General features: G+C 40.6%; 2 long non-coding RNA genes across 2 annotated transcripts; both read right to left on the bottom strand.

Moving 5' to 3' along the window:
• Positions 1-7,574: 7,574 nt before the first annotated feature.
• LOC130434756 (uncharacterized) lies at positions 7,575-8,979 on the bottom strand. The gene is made up of 4 exons (XR_008908713.1): positions 8,951-8,979; positions 8,073-8,799; positions 7,850-7,951; positions 7,575-7,750 (listed from the first exon to the last, which is right to left on the bottom strand). It is a non-coding gene; the product is annotated as an uncharacterized LOC130434756 (long non-coding RNA).
• A 14,678-nt stretch (positions 8,980-23,657) lies between these two features.
• Positions 23,658-24,985, bottom strand: LOC130434757 (uncharacterized). The gene is made up of 4 exons (XR_008908714.1): positions 24,971-24,985; positions 24,155-24,844; positions 23,934-24,035; positions 23,658-23,833 (listed from the first exon to the last, which is right to left on the bottom strand). It is a non-coding gene; the product is annotated as an uncharacterized LOC130434757 (long non-coding RNA).
• Positions 24,986-27,161: the final 2,176 nt, after the last annotated feature.

The following is a 27,161-nucleotide window of genomic DNA, read 5'->3' as shown; positions in this document are numbered from 1 at the left end:
GTGGAGGCCCACCTGGGGAAGCTCATGGGTTACCAGGAGTGGGAACCATTCTCATGAGGATACATCAGACGGAACAGCCCACGGAGGGGGTGTTACAGACGTCCGGTAGCACTAGGTCCGGTTAGAGCTATCTGTGATAGCTCACATGGTATCCCGGCCTAAGGGGGAAGGCTGCTCTGCCCAGCCAGCCCCCAGGGGGTGCTTGTTTGGTGATGGATGGAATGCCTATTCTTAACCAGTGTCTGGGTAAGAAGGGAGGCTGGTGAGGTACCAGTTTCTTAGCGATGTGTTCGGGTAAGAAGAAAAGGTAAATAGCACACTGACCCAACCTGTTAGAGGGTGGAAAGGTGCTTTCGCAGGCATACGCCCCCCCGGATGCCAGTCCTACATGTCGCCACGCAGGACGTGGGCTGACACCGGGTTTACGCGAAGGTTGTTAACCCTTGCGAAGGTGTTTGGGCATAGCCCAACCCGCAGCTCTACAGATGTCTGCTAGAGAGGCGCTTCTGCCAGTGTCCAGGAGGTGGCTAAACTCCGTGTGGAGTGAGCCCTCACTGCCAATGGGCATGGGAGATTCTGAGATCGGGATGCCGTCGTAACGGCGTCCACGACCCAGTGCGCCAGCCTCTGTTTGGAGACAGCCTTCCCCTTCTGCTGTCCTCCAACAGACACGGAGCTGGTCAGAGCTTCAGAGCTCTGCGTGCGGTCCAGTACGTACTGGACACAACACTAATCGGGTTGGGTCTTCCTCCCCCATGGGGAGCGCCTGCAAGTTCACCACTTGGCCCCGGAGGGAGTAATGGGAACTTCTTGGGCACGCATCCGGGCCTGGGTCTCAAGATAACGTGAGAGTTTCCAGGGCCGAGTTTAAGGCAATCCAGGGACACGGAGGATGCTCGGTGGTCCCCTACCCTCTTGAAGGAAGTGAGCGCCGTCAGGAGGGCCGTCTTACTCTATGAGGAAGATCGGAACCTCCGAGGGGCTCTTTGGGGGGCCCTGAGGCTCCCCAGGACCACTTAGGGTCCCAAGAGGGTATGGAGCGGAGATGAGGCGGATTCCGCCCTCTCGCTGCTTAGGAACCTGGTGACCAGGTCGTGTTGCCCTAGAAACTTTCCACCGACTGAGTCGTGATGAGTGGCAATAGCGACTACATACACTTTCAGTGTGGAAGGGAGATGTTAGTCTCCAGTCTCGTGAGGAGGGGAACACAATCCTGATCAAGCACCTCAGTGGGTCTTTCTCGTTGAGAAAGACACCAGGACGAGAAGAGGCACCGTCTAGAGGCGTGTAACCGCCTAGTAGATGGGGCCCTAGCCTGGGTGATGGTCTCAGCCGTATAGGGGGAGTAGCCATCTTAGGATCTTCTCGTCCCGTCTAGAGACCAGACATGGGTGTTCCAGAGGTCTGATCTGGGATGCCAGAACGTGTCCTTCCCCTGAGAGAGCAGGTCCTCTGTCAGGGGAATGGTTCAGGGGGAGTCGCTGTCCAGAGCATCGGCTCTGAGGCCAAGTGCGGTTAGACCGGTGTGGTGTAACCAATAACACTTGGTGCTCCTGCTCCCTGACCTTGCACAGAGTCTGTACAAGAAGGCTCCTGGGGGGGGGAAGGTGTGCTTCCGCCCATCCCGCGGCCAGCTGTGCGCAAGGATATCCGTGCCGAGGGCAGGGACTATCAAGCGGGCAAATGGTGGTGTTACGGGAGGTGAACAGGTTTTACCTGGGCCTACCCGAACAGCCTCCAAATGAGCTGGACTGCACGGGGGTGGAGTCGCCACTCTCCACGAGGCATAAACTGGCGAGAAAGCACGTCGGCTGTCTAGTTCAGTTTGCCCGGGGTGTGTGGCCTGCAGGGAACGAGTCACCTGTTGACTCCACCGGAGGAGGCGTCGAGCAAGTTGTGTTTAGCTGCTGTGTGCGAACGCCACCCTGACGATCTGTATTCGCTACAGCTATAGTGCTGTCCTCGGAACAGCACGTGCATGTCTCGCACGAGAGGCCGTAGCCTGCTCAGTGCAAGTAGCATAGCCCACAACTCTTGGCAATTGATATGCCAGCGCAGGCGGGGGTTCGTCCAACACCCCACCTGCGTGCCCGTTGCACACTACACCGCACCCCTGCAGGGAGACTTCAGTCGTCACCACGACCTGCCTCATAACCTGCTCAAAGGGACCTGAGTCCGTCGAAAAAGTCATAAAGACTAGGGGTTATGGTGCGTCGGCAGCAGGGCGGCATCACCATGCGCCTGCTGCCGGTGTGCCACGCTCTCCTCGGAACTCGACTCTGAAACCAGTGTTGGAGCGGTGTCATGTGCATCAACTCGAGGGGTATTAACCCGCGAGGACGCCATGTGTCCCAGGAGCCTCTGAATTGTTTCAGGGGGACCGCTGTCTGCCTAAAATGTTCATTTCAGACAGTTCAACACTGGTTGGGCACAACTGCGGACAGGTGTGCTGACATGGTGACAGAGCTGAGTTCCATACCGAGAAAGAGGATGCTCTGCACTGGGGAGAGCTTGCCCCTCTCTTGGTTGACCTGGAGTCCCAATCGACCTAGGTGCCGGAGCACCAGGTCCCTTTGTGTACATAACAGATCTCGCGAGTGTGCCAAGATAGGCCAGTCGCTGAGATAGTTTAGTACCCGCTCGCCTTCCTCCTCTCAGGGAGAAAGGGCGGTCAGGGACAGACCGAAAGGGAGGACTCTGTACTGATATGCCCGCCTCTCGCACGCGAACCGTGGGAACGGCCGGTGTCGAGGAGGATCGAGACATGAAAGTAAGCGTCCTTCAGGTCGATTGCCACGAACCAATCCTGACACCTCATAGATGTCAGGACGCGCCTCTGTGTGAGCACCCTGAATGGCAGCTTGTGAAGGTGCTCTGTTCAGGGTACGCAGCCTTTGGGGGCAACCCGCCGTCTTTCTTGGGAACGATGAAGTGCGGGTGGTGACCCACTGAACATCTTGGTTTTGAGGGACGAACTCGATGCCTGTTTTGCCAGAAGGGTGGTGACCTCTACCCGAAGTACGGAGGCGTCCCTGCCTCTGACAGAGGGAGAGATGATGCCCCGAAACTTGGGTGAGTCTCTGGCGAACTGGATCGAGTAACCAAGACGGACCGCCCTCATTAGCCAGCGAGACAGTGTGGGCAGCTCTCGAGCTCCCAGGGACTGTGACAGGGTGACCAAGGGGACGGTCTGCTTCATCATTCCCACGGGGGGTGGTTCGTCGGCTGGCGGAGCTAACCATGTCACGGGGAGTCCCCGGAGGGAAGGTTTTTGCTCCGCCTGCTTACCTGCCTGGCGGGACAACGGCACGCACTGTCGGTTTGAGAGTGGTGACAGCTGTCATATGTGTACGACCTCACGCCTCGCCAGGGTGTGAGGTCGGTTCGCCGAGCACAGTCCAGTGGAGTGTGCGATCGGCTGCAAGTAAACCCGGGGAGAACAGAAAACTCAGTGAGTAAGTGGGCGCCAAGCCCTAACAAGGGCCCGGCTTTGGTGACGAGGCAGGAGTCGTCCCGTACCGACCGATCAGAGCCGTGGCTGTGAAGGTTCGGGCCCGATGTTGTTCTCCCTGGGGTCTTCCCGTCAGTGTCCCTTCTCGCGAGGAGGTTGCTGACGGGGTGGAGGTTTCCCCCTCGACCTCTGCTTCCGGGGTGCCGCCTGTGGGGGCACAGGAACCGGAGCCGATGTCGAAAGGGTCCTGGGTTGCAGGGAAGCAGACGTCACGTGAGATCTCGGAGGCCTGTAGGCGGCCGAGTCGCGGCGTGAAAAAAATGTGGTTAATTGCCACGGTCTGCTTCGCCGTCAAAAAACTGCTGAGCGCAGTCCTCGACGGTGTTACCAACAACCCACCCTGCGAGATGAGTGCATCAAGAAAGCGGACTTCCTTGCTGTCACTCTTCTGCACAAGGTATAGCCGGGGGTGTCTCTCCTGGACCACTACCGTGGACATCGTCCGACCCAGGGCCCGTGCCGCCGCCTTAGTCGCCCGTAGAGCGCTGTCAGCGGTGGCACGGAGATCCTGCATTATACCCGGGTCGGCCTTACCCTCGTGGAGCCCTCTCAACGCCCTGGCCTGGCGGACCTGCAGGATGGCCAAGGCATAGAGAGAGGAGGCAGCCTGGCCCGCAACATCGCAAGCTTTCGACACCAGTGATGCCGAAGTCTTACGTGCTTTGGACGGTAGGAGTGGTCGATCCCCCCCCAGGTGGTAGCCGTCCGCGGCACAGGTGCACCGCAGGCGGACGTTCCACCCGGGGGATCTCGACGCAGTCCTTGGCTGCCTCACCATCGAGGGAAGTAAGGGAGCCGGAGCTGGTTTCACTGGAACGGTCCGTGAGTGGAGCGTTCCAAGTTTTACACAGCTCCTCATGCACCTCCGGGAAAAACATGGCACCCGGGGTGGGCGCGGTTTGCACCGCGCACCGACCTCGGGAACCACGTATCCCCGGGTTAGCACGGATGACATCACTTCTGCTTCCTCCTGAACTCGACCGCTGGGGGTGGAGTTTGGATTCGGCAGAGTCGGATGCCAGTCTCCCTCCGATGCTGCGAGCGACATCTCATCTACGTCACACATCGTTTCCGAGTGTGTGCGTGAGGATCCGGACGGTATGCCACCGCCGGTTGGGGAACGTTCAGAAGAGCGAATCGGGGTGCGATCGGCCCGTGAGCACTTGGCTGGCGGGTTTACGTTCGCAGAGTTCCCCGTATCACTAACGCTGCTAACGTGGGTGGTCATCGGGGCCGTAGCCACAGATGTCACAGCCCGGGTAGCAGACGAAATGGTGGCTGGTTCCCGTAGGAAGACAGCCACCCGTGACCGCAACTTCTGAATGACAATCTGCCCGCAGTGCAGGCAGATGTGTCAACGAACGCTGCTTCAGTGTGCTGGACGCCCAGACACCTAATGCAGCGATCGTGTCCATCCCCCTCCTCGATGAGGGTGCCGCACCCAAGAGAACAGCGGGACATGCCGCGCTGGAGAATGCTCAGTCAGTCCTGAAAAGGACTTTTAGAAAAAATCTCTAACACCTCCGGAACCGCCGAGACGCCCAGGGGAAGGTCGCTGCAGGAAGGGACGATCCGCTGTAACACGTCGTAGCACCAGCGTGTAGTTGTAGAGGATTGAATCCTGAGTTGTACTCATGAGCGATGGCTCTGAAGAACAAAAGGTAAGTGAATGCTGCACGCCGGCCTCCTTTTATACCGGATTTCCGGGGGCGGAGCCCGGCATGCAAATTGCATTCGCCAAATTTCATTGGCCTTTTCTATAGTAGTCAGAGTTGATTGGTTCTCAAGGGCGAACCCCATCTGTCGTTCTCGACACAACGTCGAGAGACCGACAGAAAGGGAACTGCTGTGTTTCATGAGTCTTCGAGGCAATATAAAGTTGAGTATCATCAGCATAACAGAGAAAGCTAATTCCGTGTCGCTTTATTATATCTCCTAGAGGTAGCATGTATAATACGAAGAGCAGAGGCCCTAAGACTGAGCCCTGTGGTGCACCGTACTGGACTTGCGATTTGCTGGACAACTCATTGTTTATTGCTACAAATTGGAAACGGTCGGATAAATAAGCCTTAAACCATTTCAGTGCTATTCTGTTAATGCCAACGTAATTTTCAAGTCTATGTAAGAGTATGCTGTGGTCAATGGTGTCAAATGCAGCACTAAGGTCTAGCAGCACCAATAACAAAATACAGACACGGTCAGACGCAAAAAGCAGATCATTTGTAACTCTGATCAAAGCAGTCTCTGTACTGTCCCATACTCGAAATCCAGACTGGAAAGAGGAAGGAGCATGATTGAGTTGAAGCTACTTTTTCCAGAACTTTAGATATAAAAGGTAAATTCGATATAGGCCTGTAAATTCCCCAGTTCTCTTGGGTCGAGTTTTTTTTTTTTGACAAGGGGCCTTATAACAGCCACGTTAAATGCTTTAGGCACATGTCCTTGTCAGAGATGAGTTAATAATACTAAGAAGATGATCTATAATTTCTAGGAGCATTTCTTTCAAATCGTTTTGATTTAGATGATCTAATGATTTTAGACAGTTTATCGTGATCTACGGTAGAAAATAATTGCAATTTCTCCTTAAGGGTGCTGTAGTTAGTTTGTTCAGCGGGTTTCACTTCTGGTTGCATTGTTATAATTTTTTCTTTTGGATTCTTATCTTGGATTTTACTAGTGAAGTAGTTCATAAATTCATCATTGTTATGCTGATAATCAGAATCTGAAGTAACAGTTAATTTAGCCACTGTGTTAAATAGAAACCTAGGGTTGTGATGGTTTTCTTCTATAAGTGATGAAAAGAAGGTGGATCTAGACGTTTTTATGGCATTCCTGTATTTTCGAGTATTATCCTTCCTTGCTGTACGAAATAACTCTAAATTAGTTATCTTAAAGCTCCGCTCCATTTTCCGGGTCGCTTTCTTTATAGCCTGGGTGTGTTTATTATACCACGGTGTTGGGCTGCCATTTTTAATCTTATTTAAACGCAGAGGAGCAACTGTGTCTGACGTTTTCGAGAAGGTGGAGTAATGTCAAGATCTTCAACGTTTTTACTCATGCTAGAGAATTGAGACAATTCAGGCAGATTATCGAGAAACGCATCTTTGGTAGCTGAAGTAATCGTTCTACCATATTTGTAGCAAGGAGTTTTGATTTGCAGCCGTAGGCCAAAGTTAAGAGTGTCTTCGAAAGCCATTCCCAAGGCATCTGCATCATTATCTACATGGATGTTAAAGTCACCAACGACAAGGACTCTATCTGCGGCCAGTACTAGTTCTGATAAGTACTAGTCCCACCAAATTCTTTAATAAAATCTGTGTGCTGCCCTGGAGGCCTATATACAATAGCTAGAATAAATAAATAAAAAAATTGTCCTTAGTATTAGGTGTTGATACGTGAAGTACCATGACTTCAAAATAATTATATTTAAAATTAACCACATGATGGCAATATATATCTGTAAATTATGTTAGTTTTTGATTATATTAAATCATAGAAAGTTTCTGTTTGTGGCTCCATGGCTCTGGATCATTGAACAGATATATATTGCCATCATGTGGTTACTTTATTTGTAAGACATGATGGAATAATTTTTGGTATAAGATGATCCACCAATGAAGCTTAAAAGAACAACAGTAAGAAACAATGCAAGTAAAGAGCAAACGCAGATTCCATGTATGCTATTGATATAGAAAAGTAAGCTAACAAAGCATTGAAGGAATGGGCCATTTTAAGATGATACTTTTTTTTGGTAAGCGGGACAAAGCTAAGCATGATATGGACTATTTATCACTGCAATAGAAGTAAATCTGCAACCCGATTCAATATTTTTTTGTTTTCCAAGAGGAGAACATTTGTAAATCTGAGTAAATTTTGTCAATGATAAGACAAAAATAATATATGTTGCTTTCAAGTGAATAGACATAACAGCCAAAAAACTAATTTAGAATGTATGAAGTCTTTAAGCCTTACAAATGTTTTATATATTTCAGAATGAGACACTTTTTAATGCTTTCCTTTTCGGAAATGAGCAGCATGCAATAATGACTTAACCATCAAAACATTGTTTCTTTGCTTTTTAATGAAAACAATATTCAATAAACAATAAACAAAAAACAAGTTTTTCTATTTTATGGAGAGAGAGTCTTGACTGCACTGAGGGCTTGATCCATAATGCTTGCTGTAGATAAAGGATGTTTCAGATGATGTTGAGAGGAAGTTGCAGAGGGTACAAATTTCCTACAAAGAGATAAAATAATACAGATTAACTGGCTTTTATTTATTTAAAACCTAAGGAAAAAATGCAAAGTTATTTGACTGTGATCACCATGTAACAACCTTAAAGAACTGATGTTTTTGTCCAAGATCCGTTTCAAAATCACTTCTGCAACTCACTTCGAAACATCTTCTCTAGACCAACACATGTTCAGTACAGTACATCTGCAGGTAACAGTTGAAATGTAAAATTAGATTTTTTATCTGTATACAATATATATTGAACAATAGTTCATGTAAAAACATCTAAAAATATCTTCTTTAACAAATATTTTGAAGAACTTACAAGATGTTGTTTGGGTGAGGTACTCTCTCTCTTTAACTGCCGGGCAATGGACAGTTTTACAAATACAGAGGTGAGCTGAATTGTCATTCACAGGGATGGGCAACGTCGGTCCTGCGTGTCCTGCTCTAGATTTTAGGTCCAAGTTAGCATTACTTGAAACTGACATGCTGTTTTGATTAGAGTTAAAGCTAAAATCCGCAAGACACGACAGGACCGACTTTGCAAATCCCTGTAGTTTAGAGCCTTTAATCACAGTCAAATTAATCAATGATGAATTCATTTTTATCCTTTTTTTTTTTTTTTGGTACAGTTTCATTTATTATTAATAGCAATAGTAAAATAGCAATAGAAAGATAGCAATGTTAAATTAATAAATTGGAAAAAAATTAAAGTATAAAAAACACTACTAAAATTATAAGTACTAAAATTGTCGTACATAATAAAATATAATAATAATAATAAAAAATATCATGATTTTACATATATTATAGAAACCAGCAAAGTTTATTACGAGGCAATTATTATAAGTCGTATGATTATAACTATTATTAATATTATTATTATAATCTTGACTATTATTATTATTATTATTATTATTATATTTTTTATTACTATTACTATTACTATTTTTATTATTATTATTATTATTACTCGAATTGGAGTCCTTTTTATTAGCTCCATTTAATGATTTCAGAAATGTCACCACTTTATTTGTAAAATCCATTATCTGAAGAAGAAAAATAAGAAAAATATTTTTAGCAAATTTAAATTTAAATTACTACTGCTATTGAATTATTTACAGATCACACTTTAAACTCTGTGATGGAATTTGTATTAAAGAGCTCATTTAAAATACAAATAATTACAGACAGCCTTACCTTATAAAGTTGTTCCATCTTACCGCGGCAGTTAATTCACCGAGTGAAAGAAAGAAAAAAGTGAGATTTATAGAAGCTCTGAACCAATCATTCTGTAGGGGTGGTGTGTGGGAGGTACTAGTAAAGAGAAATGAAACCGTAAATTCTTTCCATTTACAAGAACAGTATAAATGAAAATCTCTGCCTCTAAATTAAGTAACCAGGTGGGATGCCTGTTCAATTAATCATTTTAAATGTTGCCAAAGAAAATTATTTTACATTATTGCCCAATATCACAAACATATAACTGTTGGATAAAGGGGGTCTTTTATTGTCATAGATTCTTTGCATAATGGTAACCATACGATACAGTCTGCATATGATCACGGTTACCAAAAAAGTGACTTTGTAACACTGTCTGAAATAGAATCTTTAAAAACTATGTGTTCAGATGAAAGTCGCAATCTGTCATATATACAACCAGCAATGCTTAGATATAAACAGGAGATGGGGAGTGTTTCGCTTATCTCACTCACGGGAACAACGTGCAGGTTTTAACAAGTTGGAACACCGGCGTTTGTTAAAGAGCATGTAACAAAAGCTGCCACATTGCTTAAAATGGTGACCTGAAAATCTAGCATTTTAATTCATGAGTTCTGGAATGAAACAAATACTAAATAAACAAAAATGAAAAATAAACAAAAATGTCAAAACAATTAATCCATGTCTGTTATTAGTACATTGTTGCTACTTATATTGAAACTCTGCACAATCCTTTGGAACATTTAGAAACATACCACAAAGGCAAACACACACAACTGTATCAACATTCACAAAGCAAACAAGTGGGATTAATAGTTGGGAGATTTAGTTGTCACGTGTTTATTCGATTTTTTTCTGTGATGGTTACATAATGTAATATATATAGCAAACACTTTTAACTTGAATTTAAAAACATCCTTTTTAAAATGTTTTGTTTATAAAAATACCAAATTAATTTAAATATCTATGATAATATAAAGCCATATTATTTAAACATGTCTTTCAAACATGTAAAACAAAATCTTTCTGATTTCTAAAATCCCAAATGATTCTGTAGGTGTGGTGTGAAGAAGATTCTTGTAGAGAAATGAAACTCTACAGCTTTCCATTTACAAAAACAGCATAAAAGAAAATCTCTGGGTGGAGTGCCTGTTCATTTCATCCACACTCCTTCACATCTTCTGTATGTCAATTTAATATGCAGTGATTCACTTTATGTTCCTTTTATATATCACTATTTTACTTTATTATTGCATTAGTTTAAATTACTTCATATTCAATCGTCTAAGGTTTTTACAGTTTAAGGAAATTTTACAGTATTGGCCAGCATGATAATTAAAGTACAAAAACGCACACCGAATAAGAGATTGTAATCGAATGAATCAGAACACAAGGTGTTACTGTAAATGGGGCAAAAACGTATAGTCCAGATTATGATTTTTTTCAGAAAACATTTTTTTACTGTTATATTTATTTTGATTTTATGACATGTCAACAGATTCAAAACAGTTTATGTCACTAACACTGTTATCTGATGGTTATATAAAAGCGTAGGTGTCTGTCACGAGTCTAACATCTTGCTTTACCAGTTGTGCAGGAAAAACGGAAAAAAATCATGGCTGCGTTTCCCGAAACCTTCTTAACGCTACGTCGTTCTTAAGTTACACCTTTAACTTTATCTTATCGTGTTTCCCGAAACGTTAGTATAACTTCTGTTAGTCATACGTTCGGAAGGTTGGTCTGGAGCGCTAGCTACCTTTTCACTGTTGTGAGTTCACCCTAGTGTGGGCACTGTGAAAAAAAAGCTTTTTTAAGTATACAAATAAAATGCTAACGTTAAAAACACCAGATGCAAGGAATTCAATTGTCTTTACATTGATGGTTGTTAGCTTTTAAATAATTGTATCTCCGCATCAGCTGGCAACCCAAATAATTTGGAGTGTATTTAAAGAGAAAGATTGTGGTATAAAGTTTAGTCAAACTTCGATACAGCAAATGTTTTGGCTAAATCAAAGACGGCGCCATCCACGGTGCATTTTAGTGCATTTAATCCGTGAACACCTGGCTACAATTATCGAAAGCTTCTGATTATATGTTCCGCGTTCTGTGCTTTGAATGATAAAATAATGACACTTTAGCAACATTAAAGTATGACAATATAAATAAGCGGTTCCCAAACACACTAATAAAGGTAGACTATATAATGGATCACCGTTTAAATTAAAAAATAGGGAAACAACACACATTCACCCCATTTACTTTTTAATTTCCTTGTCATGAATGAATGAGTTTAATTTCAATATCACAATACCTAATTGTATGGCATACTTTCCTTGTTCCTCTTGATGTTGTAAGTGCGACTAATAATGTTCATTATATTTAATGTTTTAATAATTCGAGCAGTAGATATGCTGCTTGCGCATCCAGTGTCCAAGCACAATAAACGTATGAACTATATAATTGTTAGTTGCTTTGCTGGAATAAACTTTTAATGCGTGCACCGCAACAGTTTGGGTAACCCTTCTACCCAGAGTTTGAGAACCTTTGATATAAATGATCGCACTGTCTGTTAGTATATCGGGTTGATACATTTGGGAATGAGATTACGGGTTGCACACTTATTTCACAATTAAACAATATTCATGTCTGATTTATTTTTGTTCTAATAGATGCAACTTCAAATATTTCTAAAATACTTATTTTATAAAGAAGGCCTCACACAACGAAGTGAAGAAGTCCCTCTATAGAGTGAATCATTGATTGTCAAACGATCGATATCCTTTCATTCAGCACCACCGCCACAGACAGCACCTGGTAAAGTGGGACGGAAAGTAACCCCATAAGGTAAAGTTCGGGGAGCACGCCTGGAAAAGGTATAACTTGAGTTAAGGTTTATCTTTAGAGTCTTCGTTGCGCGCTAAGAGACAACGTTATCGGGAAACGCATCCCAGAACTCGCAGAAGAGATTAAAGTAAAGGTTCGACAAGTTTAAACACAATCATATCTCGTGAATCTGACGAAAAGTCATTTTCTTCATGAAGGTCATTCTGTTTTTTCATTTCTTTTGTCATAATAAAAAAGATTAAACTATACAGGAAATCTACTCGAGTTAGTGTTCAGGCATGTTGTTGTTACTTAGATTTATTATACATTTTATAAACATTTATATTTCAGGTGTTAAACAAGAACAGAAAAAAAACATTTTTATACAGATTTATTAAGACTTAAATTTAAACATGTATATGTTTTGCATGTGGCGTTTCATCGAATTTATTGGTTTTACTATCTCTCTTCAGCGTCCTGACCTGAAGAAATGGACTGATTTCTGTACACACAACGCACTAGATTTTTACATTGATTTTGCAAGAACGATCCACCAGATGAAGACAAACTTTACTTCGTTTGTGAAATCCAGTCTTAAGAAGCTCTGTAAAGTTTAAATGACACTTCTTTCCCCTTATTTCTGATGCAATAAACTGTAGGACAGAGTGTTTCTCAGTGATCAATTGCATCCTAATGCTTTAATTGTTACAAATTAAAAGCTAATAATATGTATATCATTTTGTATTGGTCTTGCATTTGGTTGCAACACACAAAAAGATCAAAGGTTGTTGACAAACATGTACATGAGAAAATGTGACATTCGGAACTTTTATTCGTATTCATCCTATTTCTTGACTCCATAGCAAAGAGAGCAATTTTGTCTTTACTCCTCCAAAATGTATGGAGGGCACTTTTTTATAATGACAGAAACAGTTTCAGTATAGAGTAAAAAGCCATTGATGTTTATTACTTTATATTTACTTTTCAATCATTTAAATGATTTTACAGTAGAAACAAGTATGAGAAACTCAAAAACATCTGAACAGAAACAGGAGCAAAGACATTTACACATATGTGTATTTTAGTCTCCACTTTCTGTGTTTTATTATTTGTCTGTGTGGTATTTTTAAAGTGTCAGCCTGTGAATGAGTTTTCTTCTCATGTCAACAGATTCTTCATTGTCTACATAGACATTCTGTTTGAAAAGTTACTATGGGTCTCAAATGCAAAACAAAAGGCAAAATTGCATGTCAGAAATCTAGAACACAGGAAAACAAAGGGATGGGTTCAGTTGAAAATCACATGAGAAATGTCAATTTGCACAAAAGGTCATGAAGAACTTGAAGTATAGGTTTGACAAGTTAAGACGCAAGCGCTTCTGATAAAACAAAAGTGACTCATGAACCTGTCAGTCTTGTCGGTTCTTTTCTGTAAGTGGGATCAATAATGCATTTTTAAAATGTTTGCACTGTACATTAAATCTGCTTTTATGAAATATTCAAATCATTGTACAGCGAGGCGGTTGTTATGGACATTTACAGAGTTAAAGTTAAATGTGAGGGAGGAAACATACAGCAAAGAAAATAATACATAAATCATAATTTATTAATTCCTTAAAGAATAATACAAATAATTTATTTATTCTTTAATGTACTTGCTGCTTTTAATAACAAAAATATATTTAAAAGCCACAGATAGATGATGATCTCTTCATTTTTGTTTAGAATTGTGCTTTCCTCTTTTTCCAATTTAAGATAAAAATGCAAACCCTTTAACAAACCTTCTTGAAATGGAAAATTTCACCCTGGAAGCCTTATTTTCTGAGACGGATATCATGAATTCTCATACCCTAACTTTCTTTTTTACATGTAAGCAATTCACTGAAATTTTCCCTCAAAAATAAATATAAAAATCGTCTTATCATGATTCAGTTGTTAACAGTTAAGACATCAATATGTCAACCATGCAGTGGAAATGCATCCTTGATCAAATAATGTCTTACAGTACATTGACATTTACGCATTTGGCAGACACTTTCATCCAAAGCAACAGACATTGCTATATTCTATATATTTAACATAGGTATTTGCAATCCCCTGGGATCGAACCCACCTTGCGTTGTTAATGCAATGCTCTTACCACTGAGCTATAGGAAAGCTAGTAATTTAAGACAGTAGTTGTACATCCTTACATGAAGTCAATGATGTCATATTTATTCAAGTCTCAATGTTTTAAAGTCATTAAAATAAGTGCCTACAAAGTGCCTCAAAGGCCTTCTGAAACCAGCAGCCCTGGGTTTTCATTCATAAACGTTGAGTACGCAAAAATGGGTCTAGATGCCACGCAACGATTGTGATCTAATAAAAATTTGCGCACCTGTAAGCAAACTCCGACATTCAGCTTTCTATGATCAAATTCAGATTTTTTTTCTGTTTGTCCTGCATAACCGGTAATGCAAGATGTTAGACTGGTGACAGACGCCTATACCTTTCACACTATTGCCGATTATGGTTTGGTTAGTTTAGACTTGAATGTCATCTGAACACGGTACCTATAGTTTTGAGATGCAGACTCCATACTAATCTTATTGCTCTTACATAACCATCAGATAAAAGCGTTAGTGACATAAACTGTGTATAGTCTGCTGACATGAGAACAATACAAAATAAATACAACAAACAAAAAAGTTTTTTCTGAAATTTTTTATCGGGACTATGTCTTTGCACATTTTACAGTACAACCTTGTGTTTTGATTCATTCGGTTAGCATATCTCAGTCATTGTATGTGTGTTTCGGTACTTTAGTAATCATGCTAGGCCAATACTGTAAAATCATTTTCCTTAATCTTTAAGAACCCTAAACGATTAAATAGAAAGTCACTTAGAGTATTATAATAAGAAAATAAAACAGTAATATTTAAAAGGAACATTAAGTGAAACACTACTCCATATCAATTGATTTGCAGTAGATGTGAAGGAGTGTAAATAGAAATGAACAGGCACTCAGCCCAGAGATTTTACTTTATACTGTTCTTGTAAATGGAAAGCAGAAGAGTTTCATTTCTCTACAAGGGCATCTTCCTCACATCACACCTACAGAATCTTTTGGGCTTTAAAAAAATCACAAAGATTTGCTTTTACATGTTTGAAAGACAAGTTTAAATAGATATGGCTTTATAATATTAAAGGTATTTAAATTCATTGGTATTGTTATAAACAATGCGTTTTACTGAAAGATCTGTCTCCAATGGTGCGAGTATTTATCCTTGGGGAAAGCAGCCGATAAGTATTTTTGGAGCGGAGGGAGCGAGTTGAAGTCTGTAGTGTAAGAAGTTCTTTGAGATGGGGGCATTTCTCTGAATGCACCGATACGTGAGGAGGGAAATCTTGTGCTCAATCCTGGCGGTAACAGGAATCCAATGCAGAACAGTCCAAAGAACTGGCATGATATGCTCATATTTACACATTCTCATTAAGATCCTGGCAGGACTATTCTATATAGTCAAGTTTCTGGATGCTTTTGTTAGGGATCCCAATTAGAAGTGAGTTACAGTAGTCCAACCTGGACCTGAAGAAAGGATGGACAAGCTTCTCAGCATCATGCAGAGTAAGTGTAGAGCAGAGTCTGGCTATATACCTAAGATTATAAAAGGATGTTTTAAGGTTAGATGAGGATCAAACTTGACAACAAGGTTGGTAACTAACGGTGATAGGGGAATGTCAGGGCCGGAAAGTGTAATACAGATAATGGTTGATGTTCTAGTCTGATGAGGAGAGCCAATATGAATAGCTTCAGATTTTGAGATGTTCAGCTGGAGAAAGTTATGCTTCATCCACGTCCCTGTCTCCTCCAGATAGGCAGTGAGTTTGGGTGGAGTTGTTAATACTGATGATAGCAAGGATGATGACTGGTGCGAATCAGCCTTCATATACAAATGTATATCATCAGCCGTTTTTAGGGCAGATGGTACGTGGCCAGACTGAAGAGATTGGTTTATTATCATAGTGATCAAGGGGCTGATAGCAGAGATATTTGATTTCACCAGAGCTGTAGGAAAGGGATCGAGGGCACAACTGTTTGGAGTTTCCAGGACTACATTGAATGATGTTAGAGTAGTACTGTGAGAGTGCCTCTTAAAGGGACTTCAAGTGTCCTTTTTTTATGGTCCCGATAGGCCAGCCTGTGAACTGTTAGACCAGACACTTTATACCGCCGCTCTTGGGCAGGTCCAGCTGCCTTCATTCCCTGCAGATCACTTGTGAACCAGGGAGCTGTCCGAGAGAATGTAATTGTTCTAACTTTTATGGGTGCATGTAGGTCCAAGATGCCATTGAAATTTCTGTTGTAGAATTCCATCAATTCGGTAACTGATGAAATTTTTGCAAAATTGAGATGTTGAAGACTAGTCAGATTCCATGTTTTCCATATTTCTAAAATGTATTTTCCGTTTAGGCTTGATGTGGGAAGACAGAAAAGGCAGCTTCATGGAAGTGACCTTATGGACAGAAACAACAAGATCATAAACACAAAGTGCACTTAAAGGGGCAGCCTCAGTAATGACCAGTGGCGCGCCCTGAACAACAACATAACTTGCTGGTTAACCACCATAGTACGATGGATCATTGGGGAAATTAACTATGTAGTTGCAACTGTTTCCTGAAACCATTGTAACTCTGTCGAAGATCAATCGTTTGAACCAAGTTGGTTCAACAATCTAGTTGATGACGCCATACAAGTGGTGGAGTAATGACGTCTAATAACAAATTCGTTCAGATTGAATTAATGTCAAATCATTGCTGTTAATAACTTACATTGCATTTAACGGCGACTGATGCACAATTTTTGTAATGTGTTAGTTTAACCTTACTACTCTCCCGCTCTCATGAATTTCGTATAACACCTGCTGTGAAATATCGTGTAATACGTATGCCAAAGTTTGATTTTGCGTGAATTGAGAGGAATCACTAAACTAATTAAAATAATACTGTTAGGTTTAGGGTTAGGGTGGAGGTTATAATATGCATGCACCCTATGTCACGGTTCTCAGAAGGACACAGATGCAGGTGAGGATAATACAGTTTATTTGCACAAGGTTACACAGCAACAAACAATAAATCGGCAGGGCACTCCTGACAAGAAACATAGGAACCACGGCCGGCTATAACCTCCGTGAGAGAGAATGTGGCCAGGGCACACCAGACCGTAAAACTGGAAAACTCCGCTAGTCGATACTCCGTGAGAGAATAATCCAAACGTAAATCCAAAAGGAACACGAGATCCAAAAGAGAGCTGTAAGGGAAAATAAAGTCCAAACCAGCTCACGGGATGCCTCGTTCCTACGAAAGGATAGATCAAAAGTAACTACAAGCGCTACGAGCAAACATGGTACAAACAAATTACATCGCCACACGGAGAGAATGGCAAAACGAGCTGAAATAGAGGGAACACAAATGAGGAGCAGATGAGGGAAATAAACAGCAGTAAGAGCCTTAATGGGTTACCAGACGTGAGACAAAGGCAAACGACAAAACACAGCAAACTGGATAAGAATAAACCCAAAATAAAATAAAACGACAGGCAAAGCCTGACACCCTAACATTAGGTTTAGGGTTTGGGGACAGGTTAATGAATGAGACAAATTGCTGTTTAACATGCGCACACGTTAAATTGACGTATGACATGCACGTAAAAATAGGCGTAATGTATGCATGCATAATCAAACTTTGGCGTAAGTATTACACTATATTGCAGAGCAGGTGTTATACGGAATTCATGAGAGCAGAAGAGTAGAAAGGTTAAACTAACACATTAAAAACACAGTAATAGAAGTTATATATGACCTTGTGGGGACATTTTATTTGGTCCCCATAAGGAAGACAGTTTATAAATCATTCGAGTAACTCCACTCAACTATATTTATATAGCGCTTTTTAAAATTGCCACTGTTACAAAGCAGCTCTAAATGAGACACATTGACTACAAGTAGAACAACTAAAGTCATACACCTGTAAAAACAAGAAAAAGGTGAAAACACAAAAGACAGACATACAAATGCTCCACACACACAATATACATACATACCTATGCACACACCCAAACACACTCGCACACACGCACAGTGAAAGCACACATTTGAGATAAATGAGAGAGAACCACAGGTCAAATATTAAACTGACAATTAATTCTTATTTGCAATATTAATTATGTCTAACTTCTGAATTCTAACGCAGCCCCCATGGCTAGGCAAATAGTGCAAAACAGTATGCAAACGGTGGCGAGGAACCCAAAATTCCAATCGAGAAAAAACCCCTGAGGAGAACCCAGGCCCAACCAGGGGATTCCAGTTCCCATCTGACAAAAGCTGCTGCCTCTGCACAAGCTCAACAGTGCTTGCACAACAAGGTTAAATAAAAAATAAATAAATTTAAGAATAAAGTAAATTATAGATTTAAGATTAAGATTAACAATATAAGAGCATTTTAAATTTTGTAGTGAAATTGTGTCAAGTCGCCGCATCCTTTATCCAGCTCTATCATCTCAGCTCTTGTCCGGTCACTGCTTCCCATTCTCAGCTCTGCCATCAGGTCTGGGCATGAACTGCATACTGCGGGAACCTTGGACAAAAGAGACTAGACTGGCTGAGAGTAGAGTACTGTTCTGCACTCTTTGATGCAACAAGTACATCATTTGTTGTTGGATGTGTTCCTGGTTCCGGTTGATCTAAATAATGCAGCCTAAATCCTCTGAGGATTAATATTATTGAAGTGTAGTGTATGCAAGATTGAAAAGATGCGTCTTTAGTCTAGATTTAAACTGACAGAGTGTGTCTGCCTCCCGGACAGTGCAGGGAAGAATATTCCAAAGTTTAGGCGCTAGATAAGAAAACTATCTACCACCTGCACTTGATTTTGAAATTCTAGGTTTTACCAACTGACAGGACGTCTGAGAGCGTAATGCACGTGGAGGACTTTAATACAATAGAAGTTCACTCAAATACTGCGGCGCTAGACCATGTAGGGCTTTATAGGTAATAAGCTAGATCTTAAAGTTAATGCGATGCTTTATAGGTAACCAGTGCAAGGTTGACAGAACCGGGGTAATATGCTCATACTTTTTTGTACGTGTAAGAACTCGAGCTGCCGCGTTTTGAACCAGTTGGAGTTTTAGTAATAGGCCGGCAGGGCAACCAACTAAAAGTGCATCACAGTAATCTAGTCTTGATGTCATGAATGCATGAATTCATTTCTCTGCATCTGACAGTGACAGCATATGACGTAGTTTAGATATATTCTTATGATGGAAAAATGCAATTTTACAGGTGTTGGCGACATGGTCAGTAAGTAACACTTCTGTTCTGTCCGAGATCAGTAGTAAAAAATTGTTACTCATCCAGTTTTTTAAATCGACTATGCATTCCATTATTCGATGGAACTGCTGTGTTTCATGAGGCTTCGAGGCAATATAAAGTTGAGTCTCATCAGCATAACAGTGAAAGCTAATTCTGTGTCGCTGTATTATATCTCCTAGAGGTAGCATGTATAATGCGAAGAGCAGAGGCCCTAAGACTGAGCCCTGTGGTGCACCGTACTGGACTTGCGATTTGCGGGACAACTCATTGTTTATTGCTACAAATTGAAAACGGTCGGATAAATAAGACTTACACCATTTCAATGCTATTCTGTTAATGCCAACGTAATTTTCAAGTCTATGTAGGAGAATGCTGTGGTCAATGGTGTCAAATGCAGCACTAAGGTCTAGCAGCATCAATAACAAAATACAGCCACGGTCAGACGCAAAAACCAGATCATTTGTAACTCTGATCAAAGCAGTCTCTGTACTGTCCCATGCTCGAAATCCAGACTGGAAGGAGGAAGGATCATAATTGAGTTGAAACTACTTTTTCCAGAACTTTAGATATAAAAGGTAAATTCGATATAGGCCTGTAAATTCCCCAGTTCTCTAGGGTCGAGTTTTTTTTTTTTGACAAGGGGCCTTATAACAGCCATGTTAAATGCTTTAGGCACATTTCCTAATGTCAGAGATGAGTTAATAATACTAAGAAGAGGAGCTATAATTTCTAGGAGCATTTCTTTCAAATCTTTTTGATTTAGATGATCTAATGATTTTAGACAGTTTATTGTGATCTACGGTAGAAAATAATTGCAACTTCTCCTTAAGGGTGCTGTAGTTAGTTTGTTCAGCGGGTTTCACTTCTGGTTGCATTGTTATAATTTCTTCTTTTGGATTCTTATCTTGAATTTTACTATTGAAGTAGTTCATAAATTCATCACTCTTATGCTGATAATCAGAATCTGAAGTCGCTGACAACTTATTTTTTTGTTAATTTAGCCACTGTGTTAAATAGAAACCTAGGGTTGTGATGGTTTTCTTCTATAAGTGATGAAAAGTAGGTGGATCTAGACGTTTGTATGGCATTCCTGTATTTTCGAGTACTATCCTTCCATGCTGAACGAAATAACTCTAAATTAGTTATCTTAAAGCTCCGCTCCATTTTCCGGGTCGCTTTCTTTATAGCCTGGGTGTGTTCATTATACCACGGTGTTGGGCTGCCATTTTTAATCTTATTTAAACGCAGAGGAGCAACTGTGTCTTATGTTTTCGAGAAGGTGGAGTAATGTCAAGATCTTCAACGTTTTTACTCATGCTAGAGAATTGAGACAATTCAGGCAGATTATCGAGAAACGCATCTTTGGTAGCTGAAGTAATCGTTATACCATATTTGTAACAAGGAGTTTTGATTTGCAGCCGTAGGCCAAAGTTAAGAGTGTCTTTGAAAGCCATTCCCAAGGCATCTGCATCATTATCTACATGGATGTTAAAGTCACCAACGACAAGGACTCTATCTGCGGCCAGTACTAGTTCTGATAAGTACTAGTCCCACCGAATTCTTTAATAAAATCTGTGTGCTGCCCTGGAGGCCTATATACAATAGCTATAATAAATTTTAAAAATGTTTTGTCCTTAGTAGTAGGTGTTGATACGTGAAGTACAATGACTTCAAAATAATTATATTTAAAATTAACCACATGATGGCAATATACAGCATATCTGTAAATTATGTTAGTTTTTGATTATATTAAATCTGTCATGATTCCACCTCACCTTGTCAGGTATTTCTTGGTCTAGAGGTGGAATCATACAGGATCCTATGTTTCATGTGGGAGAGAGACGATTTCTTCTCTCTCTTGTCTCGTCATCGTTCCTACCCTCCTGTTTCCTAGTTTGTGTTAATTAGCTTTCCTTGGGTGTAATCCCTTGCGCCTGTTCCCTCTTGTTATCTCTCCCTATAAAGAGTTCTCATGTTTCATTGTCTGGTGCGCGTTCATTGTTTGATGTAAGTGTTACCTTGCTTGTGCTTGTAAGTTGTACCTGTATGCTGTTTGCTGTCTAAGATTATCCTGTTCGTGTAGCTGTATCCTGTTCCCTTGTCAACCAAGTCTTGTTCCCTCCGTGTAGTAAGTCTAGTTTAGTTTATGTTAGTGTTGTTCAAGTGTTTGTTTGCTTAGTTTCAGTTAGTCAGTGTCCCTCTTAAAATTATTGTTTATCCTGTCTTGTTTTCCCCCTTGTGAGTTTTATTTTGCCTGTTTGTGTAGTCTTGTGTTTAATAAATATTGTTAACCCCTTCATCCACCTTCTCTGCCTGCAATTGGGTTCTTGCCACGCATCCCATAACAGAATGAACGCGCCACATAGAACCCAGTAGTCAGCAACGACCGAGTCGAGCGTGGCGTTCCGAAGCCACCATGCCCACGTTTTGCTCTGTCTTAAACAGAGGGGGACGCCCCTTAAAGAGTTCGCCATGGACTTTCTGGAGACCGCCCGCTCCTCAAGGTTCAATCAGACCGAGCTCAAGGTTATTTTTAACAGCTGCCTTGACGAACTCTTAGGACTCGCTGAGATGCGGCGGTTGAAACCGCTGGGATTCGTGGACCAGCTCGAACTTTTATTGGATCGTGAGTGGTCCAAGTTATCCTCCCCAGCGGATGTCTCCACGGGCCTAGCCTCTATCCCAGAGGATGGGCTCCTACAGCTCGGGATTCTGGGCCTCTCCACACGCTCCGTTCCGTCCACAGCTGCCTCTCCTACGGCAAACCTGCTCGGCAGTCGAGGAAGGAGGGAGTCGTGGGACTCCCCGTCCGACTCCTCCGGGTCAGAACTGGGCAGTTTTCCCATTTCTTCTCCGCAGCGAAGAGGAAGAAGCCGAAGAGGGGGCTGGTCCCGAGTCCGGTGGTCCCGAGTCCGGTGGTCCCGAGTCCCAAATATTTTTTGGGGGGGTGCCGTGGGGATGTGACGGTCCGAGCGGCCAGCCTGGCCGCGATTTCTCCCCAGCAGCCGGCGTCCAGCCCTGTCCAGCCGGCCCAGCAGCCGGCGTCCAGCCCTGTCCAGCCCCCTGGGGCTCCGCGCTCTGGCGCGTCCCCCAGGGCTAGGACTTCCCCTCCCAGCCCTGCCCCATCTGGACTCCCTGTGTATTCTTGTTTGCCCCCACCCCCCCTCCCATGTCTGTTGTTTTTGTTGTCTCACCCCAACCCGTTTATTGTTCTTGCCTGTCTGCCCCTAGTCATGTTTTCCATGTTTTGTTTGGTCTTGTCTGTGTCCCAGTCTGTCTTGTCTTGGTTGTGCCTTTGAGGAGCATCAGGATGCTGCTCCTTAAGGCGGGGGTTCTGTCATGATTCCACCTCACCTTGTCAGGTATTTCTTGGTCTCGAGGTGGAATCATGCAGGATCCTATGTTTCATGTGGGAGAGAGACGATTTCTTCTCTCTCTTGTCTCGTCATCGTTCCTACCCTCCTGTTTCATAGTTTGTGTTAATTAGCTTTCCTTGGGTGTAATCCCTTGCACCTGTTCCCTCTTGTTATCTCTCCCTATAAAGAGTCCTCATGTTACATTGTCTGGTGCGCATTCATTGTTTGATGTAAGTGTTACCTTGCTTGTGCTTGTAAGTTGTACCTGTACACTGTTTGCTGTCTAAGATTATCCTGTTCGTGTAGCTGTATCCTGTTCCCTTGACAACCAAGTCCTGTTCCCTCCGTGTAGTAAGTCTAGTTTAGTTTATTTTAGTGTTGTTCAAGTGTTTGTTTGCTTAGTTTTAGTTAGTCAGTGTCCTTCTTAAAATTATTGTTTATCCTGTCTGGTTTTCCCCCTTGTGGGTTTTATTTTGCCTGTTTGTGTAGTCTTGTGTTTAATAAATATTGTTAACCCCTTCATCCACCATCTCTGCCTGCAATTGGGTTCTTGCCACGCATCCCATAACAAAATCATTGAAAGTTTGTGTTTGTGGCTCCATGGCTCTGGCTCATTGAACAGATATATATTGCCATCATGTGGTTACTTTATTTGTAAGACATGATGGAATAATTTTTGGAATAAAATGATCCACCAATGAAGCAACTTAAAAGAACAACAGTGAGAAACAATGCAAGAAAAGAGCAAACGCAGATTCCATGTATGCTATTGATATAGAAAAGTAAGCTAACAAAGCATTGAAGGAATGGGGCATTTTAAGATGATACTTTGTTTTGGTAATCGGGACAAAGCTAAGCATGATATGGACTATTTATTACTGCAATAGAAGTAAATCTGCAACCCTATTCAACATTTTTTTTGTTCTCCAAGAGGAGAACATTTGTAAATCGGAGTGAATTTTGTCAATGATAAGACAAAAAATAATATATGTTGCTTTCAAGTGAATAGACATAACAGCCAAAAAACTAATTTAGAATGTATGAAGTCTTTAAGCCTTACAAATGTTTTATAGATTTCAGAATGAGAAACTTTCCTTTTCGCATTAATGCTTTCCTTTTCGCAAATGAGCAGCATGCAAAAATGACTTGACCATCAAAACATTGTTTCTTTGCTTTTTAATGAAAACAATATTCTCAAAAAAACAAAAAACAAGTTTTTCTATTTTATGGAGAGAGAGTCTTGACTGCACTGAGGGCTTGATCCATAATGCTTGCTGTATAGATAAAGGATGTTTCAGATGATGTTGAGAGGAAGTTGCAGAGGGTACAAATTTCCTACAAAGAGATAAAATAATACAGATTAACTGGCTTTTATTTCTTTCAAACCTTGAGGAAAAAATGTAAAGTTATTTGACTGTGATCGCCATGTGACAACCTTAAAGATCTGATGTTTTTGTCCAAGATGCGTTTCAAAATCACTTCTGCAACTCACTTTGAAACATCTTCTCTAGACCAACACATGTTCAGTACAGTACATCTGCAGGTAACAGTTGGAATGTAAAATTAGATTTTTTATTTGTATACAATATATAGAACAATAGTTCATTTAAAAAAATCTAAAAATATCTTCTTTAAGCAATATTTTGAAGAACTTACAAGATGTTGTTTGGGTGAGGTACTCTCTCTCTTTAACTGCCGGGGAATGGACAGTTTTGCAAATACAGTGGTGAGCTGAATTGTCATTCACAGGGATGGGCAACGTCGGTCCTGCGTGTCCTGCTTTAGATTTTAGGTCCAAGTTAGCATTACTTGAAACTGACATGCTGTTTTGATTAGAGTTAAAGCTAAAATCCGCAAGACACGACAGGACCGACTTTGCACATCCCTGTAGTTTAGAGCCTTTCATCACAGTCAAATTATTATTATTATTATTTTTTTTTTTTTTTTTTTTTGGTAGAATTTTAGGTTCAATTTCATTTTTTATTAATAGCAAAAGAAAGATAGCAGTGTTTAATTAATAAATTTGAATAATTTTTAAAAGTAAAAGAAAAAAGTATTACATATTAGAATTAATAATAATAATAATAATAAAAAGATTGTGCATGTATTATAGAAACCCAGATTTCTGGTATTATTTACGTTACAATTTTCATAAATCGTATACTTATTATTATTATTACAATTATTATAATAATAATTATTATTACTATTATTATAATAATTATTACTATTACTATTAATCTTTTTATTATTATTTTTATTACTATTCGAATTTGAGTCCTTTTTATTAGCTCCATTTAATCTACTCCAAAATCTCATCACTATATTTTTAAAACAATCCATTATCTGAATAAGAAAAATGAGAAAAAGATTTTTAGCAAATTGAAATTCAAATTGCTACTGCTATTTAAATATAGTATAAATAGTATAAAAAAGCTCATTTAAAATACAAATAATTACAGACAGCCCTACCATATAAAGTTGTTCCATCACTCCGGCAGTTATCTCCCCAAAGAAAGAAAAATAAATTGAGATTTATAGAAGCTCTGAACCAATCATTCTGTAGGGATGGTGTGTGGGAGGTTCTAGTAAAGAGAAATGAAACCTTAAATTCTTTCCATTTACAAGAAAAGTCTAAATGAAAATCTCTAAAAAATAAACAAAGGTATTCCATGTCTGTTATTAGTACATTGTTGTTACTTATATTGAAACTCTACACAATCCTTTGGAACATTTAAAACATACAACATAGACACACACAAAAATGTATCAACATTCACAAAGCCAACAAGTGGGATTAATAGTTGGGAGATTTAGTTGTCACGTGTATATTCGATTTTGTCTGTGGTGTTAACAAAATGTAAGATAGCATTACACTTTTAACTTGAATTTAAATATATCCTTTCTAAAATGTTTTGTTTATAAAAATTCCAAATGAATTTAAATACCTAATATAAAGCCATATTATTTAAACATGTCATTCAAACATGTAAAATAAAATCTTTCTGGTTTCTAAAATCCCAAATGATTCTGTAGGTGTGGTGTGAAGAAGATTCTTGTAGAGAAATGAAACTCTACTGCTTTCCATTTACAAAAACAGCATAAAAGAAAATCTCTGGGTGGAGTGCCTGTTCATTTCATCCACACTCCTTCACATCTTCTGTATGTCAATTTAATATGCAGTGATTCACTTTATGTTCCTTTTATATATCACTATTTTACTTTATTATTGCATTACTTTAAATTACTTCATATTCAATAGTCTAAGGTTTTTACAGTTTACAGTATTGGCCAGCATGATAACTAAAGTACAAAAACGCACACCGAATAAGAGATTGTAATCGAATGAATCAGAACACAAGGTGTTACTGTAAATGGGGCAAAAACGTATAGTCCAGATTATGATTTTGTTCAGAAAACATTTTTTTACTGTTATATTTATTTTGATTTTATGACATGTCAACAGATTCAAAATAGTTTATGTCACTAACACTGTTATCTGATGGTTATATAAAAGCGTAGGCGTCTGTCACGAGTCTAACATCTTGCTTTACCAGTTGTGTAGGAAAAACGGAAAAAAATCATGGCTGCGTTTCCCGAAACCTTCTTAACGCTACGTCGTTATTAAGTTACACCTTTAACTTTATCTTATCGTGTTTCCCGAAACGTTAGTATAACTTCTGTTAGTCATACGTTCGGAAGGTTGGTGTGGAGCTCTCTTTTCACTGTTGTGAGTTCACCCTAGTGTGGGCACTGTGAAAAAAAAGCTTTTTTAAGTATACAAATAAAATGCTAACGTTAAAAACACCAGATGCAAGGAATTCAATTGTCTTTACATTGATGGTTGTTAGCTTTTAAATAATTGTATCTCCGCATCAGCTGGAAACCCAAATAATTTGGGGTGTATTTAAAGAGAAAGATTGTGGTATAAAGTTTAGTCAAACTTCGATACAGCAAATGTTTTGGCTAAATCAAAGACGGCGCCATCCACGGTGCATTTTAGTGCATTTAATCCGTGAACACCTGGCTACAATTATCGAAAGCTTCTGATTATATGTTCCGCGTTCTGTGCTTTGAATGATAAAATAATGACACTTTAGCAACATTAAAGTATGATAATATAAATAAGCGGTTCCCAAACACACGAATAATCAAAGGTAGACTATATAATCGATCACCGTTTAAATAAAAAAATAGGGAAACAACACACATTCACCCCATTTACTTTTAAATTTTCTTGTCATGAATGAATGAGTTTAATTTCAATATCACAATACCTTATTGTATGGCATCTTTCCTTGTTCCTCTTGATGTTGTAAGTGCGACTAATAATGTTCATTATATTTAATGTTTTAATAATTCGAGCAGTAAATATGCTGCTTGCGCATCCAGTGTCCAAGCACAATAAACGTATGAACTATATAATTGTTAGTTGCTTTGCTGGAATAAACTTTTAATGCGTGCACCGCAACAGCTTGGGTCACCCTTCTACCCAGAGTTTGAGAACCTTTGACAAAGACAGCACCTGGTAACGTAGGACGTAGGAAAGTAACCCCATAAGGTAAAGTTCGGGGAGCACGCCTGGAAAAGGTATAACTTGAGTTAAGGTGTACCTTTAGAGTCTTCGTTGCGCGCTAAGAGACAACGTTATCGGGAAACGCAT

This window comes from Triplophysa dalaica, chromosome 13 (assembly GCF_015846415.1).
Source record: "Triplophysa dalaica isolate WHDGS20190420 chromosome 13, ASM1584641v1, whole genome shotgun sequence".
In the NCBI taxonomy this organism is placed as follows: Eukaryota; Metazoa; Chordata; class Actinopteri; order Cypriniformes; family Nemacheilidae; genus Triplophysa; species Triplophysa dalaica.
This window is presented reverse-complemented; position numbering and strand designations above follow the sequence as displayed.